Here is an 18,344-nt window from a genome sequence, read left to right as displayed (position 1 = left end):
GAGATTTCTTGCCATAAATACCTTAAACCCTATGCAAAGAGGCTACCAACACCTTTATCTTCCCAAATCACTCCACAAAAACCCTTAAACTTCCTTAGAGATCCACTTTTATGGACTAGTTCGGAAAACTAAAGGTTGAAACTCAAGATTCAAGCAAGGAAGTGAGGTGCAAGATGAAGTCTCTCCATTGTTTTTCCTCTCTCTATTTTCGGCCAAGACAATGAAAAATGAAATGGTTTTGGTTCAATGTTTACAAGATGAAGACTAAGAAAGGCTTGGTCAAAGGGTCTTGGTCAAGACCTTGGATGGATTTTTGACAAATGGCACAATCACAAATATTTCCACCAAAATATCTTTCTTTTCCTTAGTCAATAATGGTGGCTGACTTAAGGGTTAATTAAGGGCTAATTAACTCAATTAAAAACTAGGAGATTAAGGAAACAAAGTAGGGTTCAAGTGATGCACTCAATCGGTAGCAAACGGTACACATCAGTTCAACCCGTTTTTCCTTAACTGGCGCGTACTCGTGTTTTAACTTATGATTAACTAACTTATTATTATCACTTTTAATCACAAACTTTCTCTTATATAAAGCTCACTCTTAACCACCAAATTTAGTATACAGTCTATACCGATTAATCACACTACCAAAATGCACCAAAAACCCTAGTATGCACAAAAATCCCTAACTTATGCCATTCCTTTAGAAAAATCATAACTTGAATTATAAATATCAAAAATTCATAAAACTTGGCACGTTAAAAACTAGATTCAAATACTAATAATCTTTAGAAGACACCTCAAAGAAATTCAGCACATAAATTGGTCCAAATTGAGTCATAAGCTACTACAACATTCCTATGTTTACTTGTGTAGGGCAGAATTTTCAGTCAACTTTGCCAATTTTCTGGAATTTATAGAGATTGAATCTGTGAGGACCCGTAAAATTTCCTTATTTTATATCATTTAATTCTATTTCTTTTCATGCATTTTCCTTGTTTTATTTTACTACCTTAATTTTCTAGACATTTTATAAGTGAATATAGTTTTTAAAACATTTTTCTAGTATAAAGTTAGTTCGGCTTAATTTGGAAGTGTATTAAGGATGTGGGACCCGCTAATGCGGTAAGTGCGATAAAATTTTGCCGACTAAGTTAAGTTTCGTATTGAGGGATATTATTTTTCAAGGTGCTAGGAGATAATTAGAAATTAGCTAGATAGATTAACCATTGGAAGAAAGAAGATAAGCTTGAACCCTAAAAGGTGCCAAGTGTCGCGACCCGATTGGAGTTGGACTTTGACCAAAGGTTTTACAACTTTCCTAAAACTAATTTTGACCAAGATTTTTCTCATTTTATCCCTTGCTTGGCCGGCCACCTTGAGAGGAAAAATCAAGAGAGTGTCTTCAACTTCAACTTCAATTCTTGCTCAAATCTTGAGTTTCAACCGTTGAATTATCAAATTACTCCATCAAAGTTGCTTACTAAGGAGGATTAAAGCTTTTAGTGGAGGGATTTGTGAAGGGAAAATCCTAAACTATCATCTTTCTTGAGGTATCAAGGTACTTTGCTTAGAAATTTCCTCTTTGTTCTTGATAATGTCAAATTAGTTGTTTGTAGTGGCTAAATATGTTGTTTTGTGGGAGATTTCATGGTTTAAGGGAGAGTTTTGATAAATTCCAGATTTTTTGTGATTTTTCCGCCCTCATATGATAATTAATGATTTGCCATGGAATGATAGCTTTATATTGTGTAAAATGAAGCTTTTATGTGTTAGTTGTGGTTGTTTACAAAAAATTTCAGCTTGTGGAGTAAATTTCAGCTCTAGGGTTTCAATTTGGGGGCTTTCTTGTGAATGATCTTGGAGCTATTAATTGGCTCCAATTGAAGGGTATTGTGGCCCTAATTAGATGTGTTTTATCGCCTATGAATCGTATGTGCAATTGTGGTTGAAATGAGATGAGATTGGGTGTTGATGTTAGGTTGGAAGTAAAGAAAAAAAACAAGGGAAGTGCTGCTGAAATTTTCGCGGGAACCCTTGAGCAGTTTTGGGAAATTTACTATATCATGTTGTAAAATTATCAGAATTGAGTTCCGTTTTTCAGAATTGAGTTCCGTTTGTTGCGTTCTAAACTAGATTCATAGTGTTATAAACCGTGAAAATTTCAGACCCTGGTTCTGTCTGTACGATTTATGGTGATTTTTCAAAGTTGACTAAAATTGCATATCTATTCTGTCTTTTACTGAATAAAACAGCAATTTGAGGCTCGAATTTAACTGACTTGTGATCTGAATCTTATAAATGTGTCTTTGAGAAATTTTACTCTCCTTTAAGTCTATTTTCCAATGATATAAATTTTATCAATTTTGGGCTTAAGAATCTTGAGATATGATTTTTCAAATGGTGGTGCGCAAAACTGAAAAATCCTGTTTTCCTAGAAATTGTCCTTACTCTCATTTTCACCTTAAGTTTGGAATTAGTAAATCATTGTAGGTATTGTTTTTGGTAGAAATGAAGGGTTTGGGGTCATTTATGTTCTTAGGGCCAACCGTTATTTTTATTCCAAAGCCGCCTTTTTATCTCCTTGTACTAGTAGTTAACTCGGAGAGGCATACGACTTGTAGTCGAGCCTCATTTATGCATTCCGTTTACTGGATTCGTGAATGTGGGAACTATAATTGTTTTACCTTGGTTATTCTAGAGTTTCTCGGTGATTAAAGCCATACGTTGGGTGAAGACTTTTGACGTATCTTTGCTTGAATTGGTGACTGTTGCTTAACTGTTTTACTTGTACCTGCAATGTGTGACTTGAATGACTGTAACACCTGCTTAATTCTAGACGAGACAAGGGTGTACTTCATCACACTCGTCTCTCTTGCTTACTTGTCGAGTCACTGTATATGCTTGAACCTGTTGCTCGTGCCTGTTATACGCTTGAACTTGTTACTGTGCCTGACCTAATGTCGTTTGGATATATATCCAATAACCTTCCTGTTAAACCTGAGCTCAACCCCATGGGGAGTCAATGGAATCGAGCCAGCAAGGGCTTGGTCGAGGAAAATTGACAAACCATGGGGACTGCTCCTGGGGAATCTTTGGGTATTGGAGACTCTGGATTCCCGGTATACTCGAGTAATACCATTCTTGTTCCTGTTTGGAGTTCGGGCCCGGCAAGGGGTATGTTTGGTGAACAGGATTTGGCGTTCTAAGAGGGGTCTACGGACATGTTTGTTTCATTAAACGTTGACGGAGGGTCAACGAGTTTGGATCAAGTACTGCAATGGGAATGTGGCTCTTGAGAGCCACCTGTATCCTTTCCATTTAAGATGTTTATTTATTTCTTTATTTGCCGTGTCTATTTGAGTGAATAAAAGTAAATCTCCATGGTTCATGATTGCTTGTGTTTTGGGTAGCTCATTGAGCGTAATCTCACCCCTTCCTGTCATATTTGTTTTTCTTACAGGGTTTAACATGTGTGGAAATCATGACTTTGGAAGAGAGAAAGAGTCGAGCTAGTATAGATATTCTTTTGTATACCTCCTCTGTAGTTGGAAACCCTAAATGTATCTTGATCTAATGTTTCCTTTTGAATGTAAAGTGACCAACGTGTGTATATAAACGTGTTTAATCATGTCTATATGGTATGTTTGGTTGGTATTGTACATTCTCTAATGTTATACAAAGTTTACTTGTACTTGATTGGAATCGTTTCGTGCTCGTGGAAGCGTATTCGACGTACGATTGCATTATACGATTTGACTACTGTGTTCTCAGCTTAGTAGTCCTGGCGAGAGTTGGGCAGGCAGTCCGCTAACCCTTAGGGTACGCCCTAGGGGAAGGTGGGGCTGTCACAGAATCAAACTCTAAATTTTACACCGTAGGAAGATCTATGAGTCTAGTTTCAAACGCAACAAACGGAACTCAATTTTGACTTTTCTATACGAAATTATAGCCAATTTTCCAAAGCTACGTAGAGCCACCTGCGAAAATTTCTAGATTTTCTAACAACTTGAAATTATGAAACTTTTCTTAACAAAATTCACTCCCTTGACTCAAATTCAACCATTAAAGCAACCAAGAATCAAAGGTAAGTGAGTTCACATAAGGATTATAAAGGCAAACAAAATTTCGGGGTCTCACAATCTCATCGACTTTTACGTGGACTCGTGGGGGACGCCCAAACTCATTGGCTAACCTTGCAACTCGAGCCGGCATGGGCCTAGTTGAGAAGTAAGGTGAACCATGAGAAATCATAAAGGTTGATCTTTTGAGATCTTGCTTGGCATACTCGCGTAGTATTGTCACGATATACTCGAGTAATATCAAAACGTTTGACGTTCGGGCCCGGTTAGGGGGTGTAACGGTGGACGGAATTTGGTGAAAGTGGAGTCTACGGATTTGGTACTCGCTCAGTTAACGGAGAGTTAACGTGGGATAGTTCGATCAAGACCTGGACCTAGTTGTGTGGATTTAGCTCTCGAGAGCTCCAGTATCCTTAATTGTTTCTGCTTACTTTTCCTACTTGAAATGTTAATTACTTGAAACTTTTAGTTTTATTATTGTCTCGATTTTCTTTCATGCTCTTTTCTACTTGCTCTATTACGTGCTTGCATGCTTTTCTTGGACTCACTGAGCGTTAGCTCACCCCATTAGTTTGTTTTCCTTAACAGGCGCTCGGAATGGAAAGATTTTTGGGGAAGCCGACTTGATTACCTTTTGGTTAGAATTTTGGATGTAATTGATTAGTCGACTTATAGTGGTTGTATATTTTTGGGGATTTGATATACTGTTGGAAACTTCATGATGTAAGATTTGAATATTTCCTTAAGGAAGCGACCTTTCTTCGTATCTACTCTTATTATTGGTTATTTATCCTTAAGTTTAAGATTGATTCGTATTGAGTCCTGGCGAGAGTTAGGCATGCAGCCCGCCGATACCCTAGGGTTCGCCCTAAGGAGAAGTGGGGTCATCACAGAAACTAAAACTTGTTATAAATGAATTCCCGACTAGTTTGGTTGGTGACTGGATTCATATCACTGATTTTTTTGACAGGTTGGTTAATAGGGGCTGAGGCTTGTTCTACTGACTTTTATTTGTTTATGGGAGTGATGAAAGATTGTTCAATCTTCACGATTCGTCTTTCGAGTTCATTCATAGGCTTGTTTTGAGGTTCTTTGTAGAATTTGTTTGGTATTTCGTATAGTCTGAATAAGAGATTAGAGGAAAAAGTAGTTGTGAAAAAAGAGGCTTTTGGTTTGGAAAGGAGATATTCTCCAAGGGTTTGAAGATATTTGTTATGTATAATTATTTTGCTCATAGATTTCATGTATGTCTTTTGCATTTACAGGGTCTCCTTCTTAGGCATTTTTTAATTTGAATGGTTTGACACTAATTTCTATGGACTTGTATTAAAAGGTAATGGATTTTGATGGAGGAAGTTCTGCTTGAATTTCTCTCTCTAAAGTTTGCCATTTTCTTGAAACGCAGACATATGATGAGAATGGATATTCTATCTTATTCTTTCGGGCATAGATTTCAAACCAATCAAAGAACTGGATGTGTTGTCCTGTCTTTCTTAGAAAACTATAGAAAGCTTCCAGTATTGCTATTCTAGGTTCTTCTTTGTAGTTGTTAAAGAACCACTATCCCTTGGCTTCATTGTGTTCTGCATAGAATTCTTCTCTAGAACTTTGTTTATTAATCTGGTACTCAGTAGTAAGAACTCTTAGGCCTTGTTTGGATTGCATTTTTCTGGATTTTTTGTAGAAAAATTACTGTAGCGATTTGATAAATGTGAAGTAAAAAGGTGATTGAAAAATATGTTCACGGAAAACATAACAATTTTCCAAAAGAAAAATTGTTGTCCAAACAAGGCCTTAGTTCCGGCAATGGATTGTCTGTGACAGCCCCACCTCCCCCTAAGGCGAACCAGAGGGTTCGGCGGGCCGCCTGCCCAGCTCTCGCCGGGACTCAGTCGTTCACTACAATCCTCAAATAAATTACAATATAAACCTCAAATATTACATCAAATTCTCCAATAATTACATCTTCAAAAGTATCGAGTCAAACCGTTCTAATACATAATTCGGGCAGAATGCACAATCATTAACCCTAACTTTCCAAAATTTCTTCCAAAACAGAAATTGTTTGCAATTAACCACTTTTTCCACCTCATAGAGTCCTTAAACATCATTTCCATCATATATAGCCACACAACCATGTTCATATTAAAACAGAAAAATCCCCAAAAATTATAAAACTTCATCAAGTCAACCACAATTCAAGATATAATCCATCAAACCATCTCTTTAGCCATCACAAGTCACTAATTTAGCATAATCAAGAACAAAGAAAGGATTGCTAGACATGAACCTTGAAATATCAAGAAAGTTGATGGCTTAGTCCTTTGCCTTCTCTAATCACTCCACCACTACCTTCAATCTTCCTAAACAAGTGACTTTTGTGGAGGAATTTGAAAGTTTAACGGTTGATTCACAAGATTGAGCAAGAAATGGAGTTGGAGTTGAAGGCTTTCTTCTTGTATTTTTGCTCCAAGAGGTTCGGCCAAGACAAGCTTAAAATGGAGAGAAATTGGTCAATTTTTGAGGTTTAGTAAAGGTGATGCAAATTAGTCAAAGTCCAACTTTGAATAAGAAGGTGACACATGTCACCTTTTGGTTTAAAACTTATCTTTTTGTCTCTCCAATACAAATATCTTAACACTTTATAACATAATATCACTTCATACAAAATGCCAACAAGTTGTCAAAAATATAATGCATTTACCGCACTAGCGGGTCCCACGTCCAAAATACGCTCTTAATTTCTCAAAAACTAACTGATACTAGAAAAATCATTTTAAAACTATCTTTGCTCATAAATTTTATCTGGGGAATTTTTCTAATAAAGAAAATGTAGAAAAGGCGGGCGAGTAAATAAAATAAACCCTAGAAAATTAGAAAATTTTCGGGTTCTCACACTCATACTTTTCGGGGCGTCACATTGTCTATCATGGTAGTGTATGTAGGAGATACAGAGAGATCTCTATGGATTGTGCTATCTTCAGGGAAGGCGGTTTAGCTGACCATTCACAGCATAATATAAGACAAACCTAAAAGAAATTTATTAAAGTTTGAAGTTTAGAGACTTACAAGAATGCAGCTTGATTAGAACTTGATCGAAACTTGACTCCAAGTTAGAGCACCTAAACTATATGTTTTCTTCAACTTAGAGAAAGAAGTGAGTTGAAGAATTGATGTATGTAAAATGGTGAGTTTAAGGGGTATTTATAGCAAAATTTTTGTTTTGCTATAGTACTCGTTATAGTGTACAATACCGTTACAATGTTGCAATCCTTTTCTTGAATCTTCACACGATCTCGAAGGATGGTTGCTAATTTCTGTGTCTCGAGAGTTGAGCAAGAGTCAGCTAGGGTTCTTTCTTGCAAAGTTGGTTGTTATGATTTTGCAGGAAATAACACTCTTGGTTTTGTTCTTTTCCTCCTTCTTTCTTGCTTAAAGAACCATCAACCTCTAGTACTTATAGTTGAGTCATGATGCAGCAAAAATAAGGAGCCCTTGATGAATAGTAAAACCTAAAAAAAGGCCACCTTAAAATTCCACTATCTTAAGAATTGGTGGTACAATTCGCCCTAACCAAATTACAGCCGATGTTGGTTCTATTCAAGCTCTTCTTTTTTTGTTGATTTTTTATTTCAGCCCATTGTGAAGCATTTTCTGCTTGGCACTTGCTACTTCTATTAGAATAAACTGCAAATTTCTAAATGACAAAGGTCAAACTAACTCTTCTGCAAAACATGGAAGTTTTAGGTCATTGAGTAACTTTCTAATGCATCAAGAATCATCTCATTTGGAGGTCTGAATGCTCTAAAGTGACCAAAATACCCCTAAATGGTCAGAAGCCTTTTCCAAATTTTTCCAATATAAATGGACTTTTGAATTTTAGCATTTTGACTATCAAAACTTTTGAACTAAACTTTGTTGTCATCTTAAGAATTATAAAGCATGGTCTTATTTTAGAATACTTTAAGAGTAATCTCAATTCAACACATGTTGCTCAAGTTATAGCTAAAATACCTAAATGCGCCAAGATTGCCAATGCTTTTCTTGTTTCTTCATTGCATTTCATCTTTTGAATATTTTGCACTTCATACTCACTTGAAGTCAACTTCAAATCATCAATAATTATCCAAATATCTTCTTCTTTCGCTCCAATTAATGATTAGATGATTAAAACCTATAAAACATGAAGTTTTCATCACTTAAATCCCTAGAAATATAATTTTTCTCACTTTAATCACATAATATAAAACTCATTTAAATCCTTAGTTATTTAGCTCTTATAATGATTAAAACACACCAAAAACTAGTAATAAATCACACTAAAAATATGCAAAATAAAACCCTTATTACATATGTATTTTTTTAGTATTAGTGACATGATTTTATAAAACTTAAGATCTGAATGGATTCATGTTTAGAGAGTAAATTGTCTTAGAACTTGTCATGAGTTTAGATCTAGTTAATAAGCTATCTTGTGAGAATTTTTGTTGTTTTTTTTCAAAGTTATTCATGCATATGCATTTTAGACTATTTTCTTATTTTTTAAGTTTACTATTATGGACTAATTTTATAAACTTAGATCTAGTGCACTAGCTAATTTGTGAAAATTACCTTTTCATTAAACTTAAGTGTATGCATGGCATAGAAGTACTTGATTGCAAGCCATGCATTTGATGTTCAACTAACAAACTTATAGATCTAGAAACGTTAATTTGACCAAAATCATTATGCATAAGGAATGATATCATACAAATCTTGTATGAAATATATCATCTTAGTACGAAATCCATGATGACTTAAGTATAAGTTATTACATACGTAATTAGGATTAGTATGATCTAAGTTATTCATATATGTGGCTATTATTGTAATCTAGTGATTAAAGAATTATTCATGTTTAAATGTTTTATGCATAATAAATTATCAAATTAAGAGTTTGGTTATTAGTGCATCAAGACAGTTGACTGATTATACAAATTATGCATCAATTGATAATCATGGTTTTCAAGGGTGTGTTTAAAAGCTCATTTAAATAGTTCAAGTCCTTAGTTAGACATCAAGTGAATTTTAGATTGGATGGAATTTTAACATCCACAATTTTAGATTCGCTAATATGAAAATTGCTGATTTAAAATTTGACATAGTTTAATCATCAAGTTGCTAGGAAAATAGAACTACGCAAAATTAATTTATGTCATGCTAGATTTTCTCATGTATTGATATATTACTATGTCTTGTAAAATACTTTCTGAAAGTATAGCTTTAAAAGCAGACATGCTTCTTGATTCATTGGAAAACTAACTCATTTGGCTACAACTTTTGTATTTTTGCACAAGAGTTGAATCAAAGTGCTTAATTGATATATTTGAGCTACAAGTTGGCTGACCTATTTTTAGAGGAGTAATCTATTGTTAGACTATTTTTAGAGGAGCAATCTATTGTTAGACCACTTATATTTAGTGGCTCACATTTTAGGAGTTGAAAACAAAGAATGGAAGTTTTCTTGTAATCTATTGATATTGAGATTTTATTTATTGTTAATATTGGTCCTTATGAAGCTACCATCTTGGATGCAAATATGGGTAGGAATAGACCTAAAACTAACTCATTTGGCTACAACTTTTGTATTTTTGCACAAGAGTTGAATCAAAGTGCTTAATTGATATATTTGAGCTACAAGTTGGCTGACCTATTTTTAGAGGAGCAATCTATTGTTAGACTATTTTTAGAGGAGCAATCTATTGTTAGACCACCTATATTTAGTGGCTCACATTTTAGGAGTTGAAAACAAAGAATGGAAGTTTTCTTGTAATCTATTGATATTGAGATTTTATTTATTGTTAATATTGGTCCTTATGAAGCTACCATTTTGGATGCAAATATGGGTAGGAATAGACCTAAAACTAGGACTCAATTGAGTGCTCAAGACAAAATTAATCTTACTTTGAATGCCAAGGTCATGAATATTTTGTACAATGTTTAGATGCCTATGAATCTACTAGAATTAAAGGCTGTAAATTAGTTAAAGAAATTTGGGATAAATTGTGTAATATACATGAAGGTAGCCATGATATTAGAGAACAAAAGAAATCTTTACTTGTTGCTAAATATGAATCTTTCAAAATGGAACCTCATAAGAATGTTGATAAAATATATTGTAAATTTAATGACATTATTAAGGATCCAAAATTGTTTGGTAAAGAATATACTTTGGGTGAGAAAAATAGAAAATTTTTGAATGCTTTATCCAAAGAATGGGAGAGTAAAGTGATGGCCATAGAAGAGGTTAAAGATTTAAATTCTATATCTATTGAGTCTCTTTCAAACTCTCTAACCGCCTATAAGTTGAACCTTGAATCTAAAGTGCAAAAGGAGGTAAATGCAAAGGCCAAGAGAAACATAGCTCTCAAAACGTCTCAAGAAGAGGATGATTTGCTATCACTTAATGATGAAGATGTGAAACTTGATGGAAATGATATAGTTCTTTTGACAAAAACTATCAAGAAGATATTTAACAATAAGAGAGGATTTAGAAGAGGTGGACCAAGCAACAACCAATTCTCAAATTCCGTCAAAACAAGAGGAAATAGAAGACAAAATGATAAGCATGAAATTTATGAGTTTTAAGTGTATTTTATTAGTTAGTTTTGGTGTGTTTTATTTTTTTATAGCTAATTAACTAGGTTTCTAGTGAATTATGCATTTTGGGATATAAGTGTGAAAAAATGCATTTCTATGTATTTAAATTGGTTAAAACTTCATGTTTTGTAGGGATTAATGATTCAATCATCAAATGAAGTGAACTGAGAAGATATTTGGATTATTGTTGATGATTTAAAATGAATTAAAGAGAATATGAAGTGCAAAATGTTCAAAAGATGAAATACAATCAAGTTCTAAAAGAGAGAAGTTAACAGTTTTGACACATTTTGGTATTTTAGCTATATCTTGAATTACAACTATTGGATTGAAATTATTATTGAGTCATTTTGAAGCTAACCCATGGATCTACAATTCTGGTGAACACATCAAAATCTAGTTCATTGATTTTCTTGGTCAAAAAGCTAAAATATAGTAGGAAAATTTTTCTGTCGAAAGCTGAAATAGGGGATTGAATAGTCAAAGGTATTTTAGTCATTTATCAATCTACAAAGCTCCAAATTAGATGATTCTTCATGCATTGTAAATCTAACTCAAAGGGCTACAATTTTGGTTCTTTTCACAAGAGCTAATTCAACTTTCATAATCAAGAAATTTATAGTTGAAATTGGTCCAAAAATAGAGCAATATTAAATAGTGAGCAAAAAGATGAAAACCTGCAAACAGCAAGATCAACGAGGTGATCCGTGAGGTGTAGATCGTGGATCTCTGATTTCAATTGCCAACTAGCTCTACAACTTGCACTCTATTCACACAAATTTTTTGACCAATTTTTCTTCAAGGATTTCGATTGCAGTTGTAAAGAAGAGTATGGAGACTTGTAGAAGCATATTTTGGGAATCTTAAGATGCATTTCACATCAACTTTAACAACTCATTTTGAGCTTGAATTCATCTATAAATAGAGGCCTTAGAGAACTTATTTGATTAACTTTAGAAAGCTAGAAACTAACACAAAAATGTTGTCTTCACTAGTTTTTCTTAGTTCATTAGTTTAGTAGAGTAGATTAGTATAGTTTGTTTCATTCAAGTATTGTATGCAACAAAGCATAGATGAAGTTGAGGATGAAGATGGAGAGTTTGAAACTCATGTTGTGAGAACCCGTAAATTATTTTATATTTTCTCTTATTTTTGGAAAAAGTTAATTTATATTTTCTTTTATTTTGCTTTACTAGTCTTAAATTTCATGGTGATTTTAAAGGTTAAGTCAAGATTTTTCTCTTTTCCCTTTTATAATTTTGATGCACGTTAAGTTTCATAGAGTATTATGGTAGTTTGATCGACTAGTCAGATTTGCACATTATATTTGGTGGACGAGAACGAGTGTAGTGCAAGAGGGATTATGTGATTAGAAGTGTTAAGAATTAATTGGAGAAGTATAATATATGATTAGAAACACAAGAGAGACAAAGAGATAGGAATGGAACCATAAGCTGCCAAGTGTCAACGCTTGAAGCTTCCATTGGCCAAGACTTTTCTCTAGTCCTTATCTTGCATTTTAATCAAACTTTCCTCCATCTTTTCATCATCTTGGCGGAAATTTTGAGAGCAAAAAGGGGAGAGGAAAGCCTTCAACTTCTATCTTGATTTCTTGCTTGATTTGTGAAGAATCCAAAGATCAACCCTAATCCACTCCGATTAATCTTGAGATAAGCTTGAAGGGAGGCTTTTAGTGGATTTTTGGAGGAGGAAAACTCTTGAGTTGCTTGTTATCTTGGGGTTTTGAGATAAAATTTCTAGAAAACATCTCTTTTTACTTGTTTCTTAGGATTTACACAAGATATGTTATGATTGAAACTTAAGGAAGCATGTTTATGGTAATTTCATGGTTTTGCTAGGGTTTGGTGAAGTTGTTGCTAGGGTTTGATCAACTTCCAGCTTTAATGTTCAATTTTCTAACTTTGAGATGAATTTTCAGCTTTCACAAGAGATGTTCTAGCTTTGATATGAAATTTTAAGTTTTGATATGTGATTTTAGTCTTGGTATGCAAATTTCCAGCTTTGAGAGGTAAATTTCCAGCCTTGATGTAGTTACTTGAAATTTTATATATATGTGGATTTGTGATGGATTTTCTTGCCAAGAACATATGTCATAAGCCTCATGACATGTTAGTTATAAGATATAGTGCATTTGCCATGGAATTTAGTAAGAAAGTTGGAATGTTCGATAGAGATTTTATTGGGAAATTTCTGTGATAGCTGGCCGAGAGGGAGAGAGAGAATTTCAGCTTTCTTTACAGAAAATTTTTGGTGATTTTGACATACTCTTGCTCAAGACTTTGCTCTTCATATGTTTGTTGATTTTGAGCCAAAACAAAGAGGTTTAAGTGGGGGAAAAAACCTAGTTTTCCAAACTATTTGCTTGCTAGAAATTTACGCAAGAGGCTCTGCACAGTTTTGGAAAATTTGCTATAACTTCATATAGAAAAGTCAGAATTGAGTTACTTTTGTTGCGTTTGAAACTATACTCATAGAGCTTCCAACAATATAAAATTCAATTTCAATTTCTATAAATACCAGCGAATCGACAAAGTGTCTTGAAAATCATGACTGTTCTGTTTCTTCATTTGTGATAGCAATGAGTTTTGAACTGAAATTTGACTAAACTATGAGCTGAATTTCATGAAGATATCTTCTAAAGCCTATTAGTGCTTTGAGTCTATTTTCTAACAGTGTAAGTTTTGTGATTTTTGGACCTACGAAACTCAAGTTATACCTTTTCAAAAAATGTCACCAAAACTGGGAATTTTATCAAATGGATTGAGTGAGACTTGGAAAACTTCCTTGGGTTTTATACCTAACTTTCTTTGGTTAAATCCTATATATTTTGATTTAAAATACTTAGTGATGTGTTAACATTAACATGCATGAAATATTTCACTTAACTTGAACTTGATTTGAACTTGACTTTTAGTACTTGAAACCCTAATTTGGTGAGATTTTGGATGCTTAAATTGGTCTCCTCACTTTTAGAATACTTGTGTTGGGTTTTTATCTTAAAGTCTTGAGTGTAAAGTGAGAAGCATATGGAATTCTTTGGAATACTAGACGCATATGTTTTGGCTAGTTGAACCTACTAAGTTTAAATCTATTGTGATTGTGAATCTTGCCTCAGGGTTTGATAGCGATCAAGGTTATCATCCCGAGATTTGACATTTACTCTACTGACATCGGTGAGTGTTCCTTGCATTTTTGTGCAATAAGTGAATATGTTGAATATTTGTGAATGAGTGTTTGAGTGTTAAATGCTTTCCAATAATTGTTAAATGGATTTTAAATGGGCGAGTGTGTACTTTATCGCACTCGACTTAAGTGAATGTGAATTTTCAATGATCAAATGATTGAATGTTACTTGTGCATGAATGTAAGCCATGTGTATTTTATCACATTGGCTGAATTGGGCCCTTGCCCTTTGTCGCTAGCTTATTCGAGCCAGGAGCGGACTCGGTCGGGTAGGTTGGTGACCCTGGGCCACTGTTTTGGTATACTCGAGTATGACCACGAAGTCTGGTGGAGTACTGGCCAATGAATGAAATGCAATGAATGAAATGACTGACTGAATGAAATGATCACTGTTGGAGTTTTATTTTCAAATGTTTTCACATGTTGGAGGTGTAAGGGAGAAATGGTCGGAGACTGAATGATTTAATGAATGAATGAATGGCTCCAAGTGAGCACATATCCTTCTACTAAATGTGCTATTGTTATTTGAATGCTTCAAATATTTTTCTTGGTTGGTTGTTGCTAAATGTAATATGTCCATGATTTATTGCTTGAATGCTTGTTTGGGAACTTCACTGGGTTTTTAACTCATTCCTTTAGTTTGTTTTCCTTATAGGAGTGGAGGTCCAGAGCAAATAAGCGTGAACTCGGGTGTATGACCCTCTTGTACTTGTACCTTTGGTAGATAGAATGTACTTTGGATATTTGATGTTGTATCTTACATTTCACTTTTGGATTGTAATTAAGCTTGAATGATTGGTTGAATTGTAAAACTTAAATGTTATTTTGGAGGCCTGAACGGTTATTTTGAGAATTGATTGAAGTGAATGTAGTGAGTCCTGGTGAGAGCTGAACAGGCAGTCCGCCAAACCTTTGGGTTCGCCCTAGGGGGAGGTGGGGCCATCACACATGTGACAAGAGTGGCATTTCTCCTATCACTTTATTCCTTGTATTGATTCTAATATTTGGTTATAATACAAGTTTGGTTCTTGTTTTCATGTCTTTCATGTTTTGCTAGTTTTTATACCTAGGGAATGGATGAACTTCTATAATTGTTAAGCGAAATTTTCATGGTTATTTAAGCTTATTTCTTGAGCATGTTATTTAACACTTTTGCTTATCTAATCATGATTAACTTGGATCCGTTAGTTGTGATTATCTAAAGGTGTTGTTCCATTAATAATCATTGTGATCTAACACTAGTTCATGGAAGTGTTTGACCTAGGGAGTTAACTCACTAATGTAGAGTTACACCTTTGTGGTTTTGGTGGCTTGTTCCATGTAATTTTATAGAATTTAATGAATCTATAACTAGTATCATATCATGGTAGTAGGTGCGAAATAGTTATAAATATGGTTGATACATCGACAAAAACGTGTATCACATATATTTGAAAATTAAGTCATAACTAGCCAAGATAATGAACACATTTAACCATTATTTCATTTGCATGAATAGATAGGAATTCCATAACCCTAGGCACTTTTCCTTATCAATTTTACTACTTTTATTGTATGTTAGTAGTGTAGATTTATTTGCTTTATTTGTAATAGTCTAAATAATAGAGGAGTTCAAAAATCACCAATAGTTGACAATCTTCCCTGTGGGATCGACCCTAATTATCACTATACTCATTTGATCCGTATACTTGCAAAACATCGAGGTAATTGGGTTTAATTGATTTGATAATTAGGAATTTATAACTTGAAAGCCTAAGTCACATCACAAAACATCACCAACTTCCAAGTCACATGGAATGATTGTAATTCGAATGGTGAAGTTGAAGAATTATATGAAAGAAATCAAATGGCATTTATGGTCATTAGTATACCTGGCAATTGGGCGGGTTGGGCGGATTTTGGAAGAATTGATGTTGGGTTTTCATTTAAATGGGTTACACCCAACTCACCCAACTTTAGATTGGGTTAATTTTGGGTTGGGTCATATTCGGTTACCTCAAATCCATGACCCAAATATGACCCAATATATTAAATAATAGATTTTGATACATAAACTCTTTCAAATATATTTTCACATACAAAAAAAAATTCACACACATAAATAGATATATTTTCACACACTAAAACACTCACAGATACAAACACAAACTCACTTTTTAAGTTCTTTTGAAATATGTTATTTTTACACATACAAACACACTAAAATACACACTAATATACTTTCACAAATACACACATATACTAATTGTTTAAACTACTTGTACCCAATCACACTTTAAAGAAAGTTATAAACTGAAATTTTGACCCAAAAAATAAACACAAAAGAATCATGCATGATAACACATCTAAGCCATTGTAAAATGGAGAAATTAGAAACATCTAAACAATGCACACATTAAGGCGCGTGTATCTCACCTTGGGCTGCCATTGGATTTGTATTGTGTAGCAATTGGACGCCGTTATGATCTTATGTTCCCAGTGCTCACAACTCACAAACACCAACATTTAATAGTCATTAAGTTGCATCCCATCGAGCCATTACAAGAATTTAGCCACATGAGATTCCCGCTTGCTAAAAGCCGACTTGCGGATATGATTTTGTTTGGATGGTCAAGATTTAGGCAAGTTATCGTGCACTGGGGTTACACCTGATTATACGATCTGTGGGGCCCCACATATTAGGAAAGTCGTTGACTTAATAGATCAACTCCTGCGTGCATGATCGTGCATTTTGTGTTTAATTTGTTTATTTATTTTTTTAATTTAAGTTGGGTAATGGGTGCCCAACACAAATATCCAAACCGCCCAAAATATATATGGGTTTTTATTACCCAACCCAAAATTGACCCAATACCCAACTTACCCAACTCAACTTCTCAAATTAGTGGGTGGGTTGGGTGCGTTATTGGATTTTGGGCATAATTGCCAGGTCTAATCATTAGAGATGATGAGGTATCTTCTAACTATTTCTCTAATGATGATTATATTGAGACATTTATGATTAAATTGCATGATAGCTTGCGAGAATCTTCGCTAAGAATAAGGTATTGAAAATCAAAATAAACATTTTGTTGAATGAGAATTCTAAACTTTTTCAAGAAAATAAGAGATTGATAAACAAAATTATGATTTGAAGAAAAATGGAGTTGACTCTATTTTCAAAATGGATGATTGGAAAAGGAAGTTGGATGAAAAAACAAGATTTTATGAAAATATTAAGGAAAAACAAACATTATTGAGACTAAGAATAAATTATCTAAATATTTTCCTTCAAAATGAGAAGCAAAATAGTTTAGAAAAAAAATGTAAAGAACTCAAGTATTAGCAATCATGTTACACTGTTTAGACGGAATAAGTTTTATCTTATAAAATCTTCTCATGTTAGAAATCATGATATTATGTGCAATTATTGTTGTCAATATGGTCATATGAAGAATGATTGTTTTGTAAAAAGAAATGTGAAATTAGAAATGAAGGCCATTTGGGTATTGAAGGATACAACTAACCCTAGAGACCCAAGAACAAATGGGTACCAAAAGTGAGTTCGTATCAAGAGGAAATTAATCCAAGTCAAACTTGAAAGATGATACAAAATGTCACTTGAAGTCAATAGAACAAAAAGTTTGAAGCTTGAAAAAGTGTAAAAGGAAAAGATAAAGCATGCATCTACTTTAGACAATGAGGATGATAACCAATATAAGTAAGATCGAATGCTACTGAGGTATGCTTTTAAAATTTAACTTTCTTACCTCAAATTGTTTTTAAGGCAAATGGGTGATATTTGAATGCTTGATTGATGTTATCCCAATATGCACTCTTATGAGAATGGAACACATGGGTTTAAAGTGCCTAATTGTTTTGAAATTCCAGTCATATATATCCTATGTGTATATATATTTCAAAATGATGAATTTGGATATATAAATGCTTGATTATGGTAACCCCCAATTTTTTAAGAGCAAATTATCTGAATGGCCACTAAACTTTTGGAATTATTGAGTTTTTACCATTGAACAATTAAAAGTCTAGTTTTAGCCACTAACTATCTAAAATTTGATTTCCGACTTTTCAATCAAATTTGATTATTAACTATGCCAGATCTGAGTGCTCACATGATTCACGAGACAAAGAAAATGATCATAATTAATGATTAAATCTGATGGAATGGTCGGAAATCTAAACTTTAGAAGTTCAGTGGTTAAAACCAGATTTTTAATAGTTCAGTGGCCGAAACTCGATGATTCTAAAAGTTTAGTGGTCATCTGGATAAATTGCTCATTTTTTCAGTATGTTTCTGACTTGTAGAAAAAAGGAGAAAATCTTATATGCAATCTTGCCATGAGCCTTGTGTGAGGACTTGTAAAATTCCTTATATTTTTCTTAAAATTCCATTTAATTTGGAATTTATTACTTTACAAT

The sequence above is a fragment of the Coffea eugenioides genome, chromosome 11 (assembly GCF_003713205.1).
Source record: "Coffea eugenioides isolate CCC68of chromosome 11, Ceug_1.0, whole genome shotgun sequence".
In the NCBI taxonomy this organism is placed as follows: domain Eukaryota; kingdom Viridiplantae; phylum Streptophyta; class Magnoliopsida; order Gentianales; family Rubiaceae; genus Coffea; species Coffea eugenioides.
Note: the sequence above shows the minus strand (reverse complement) of the source record.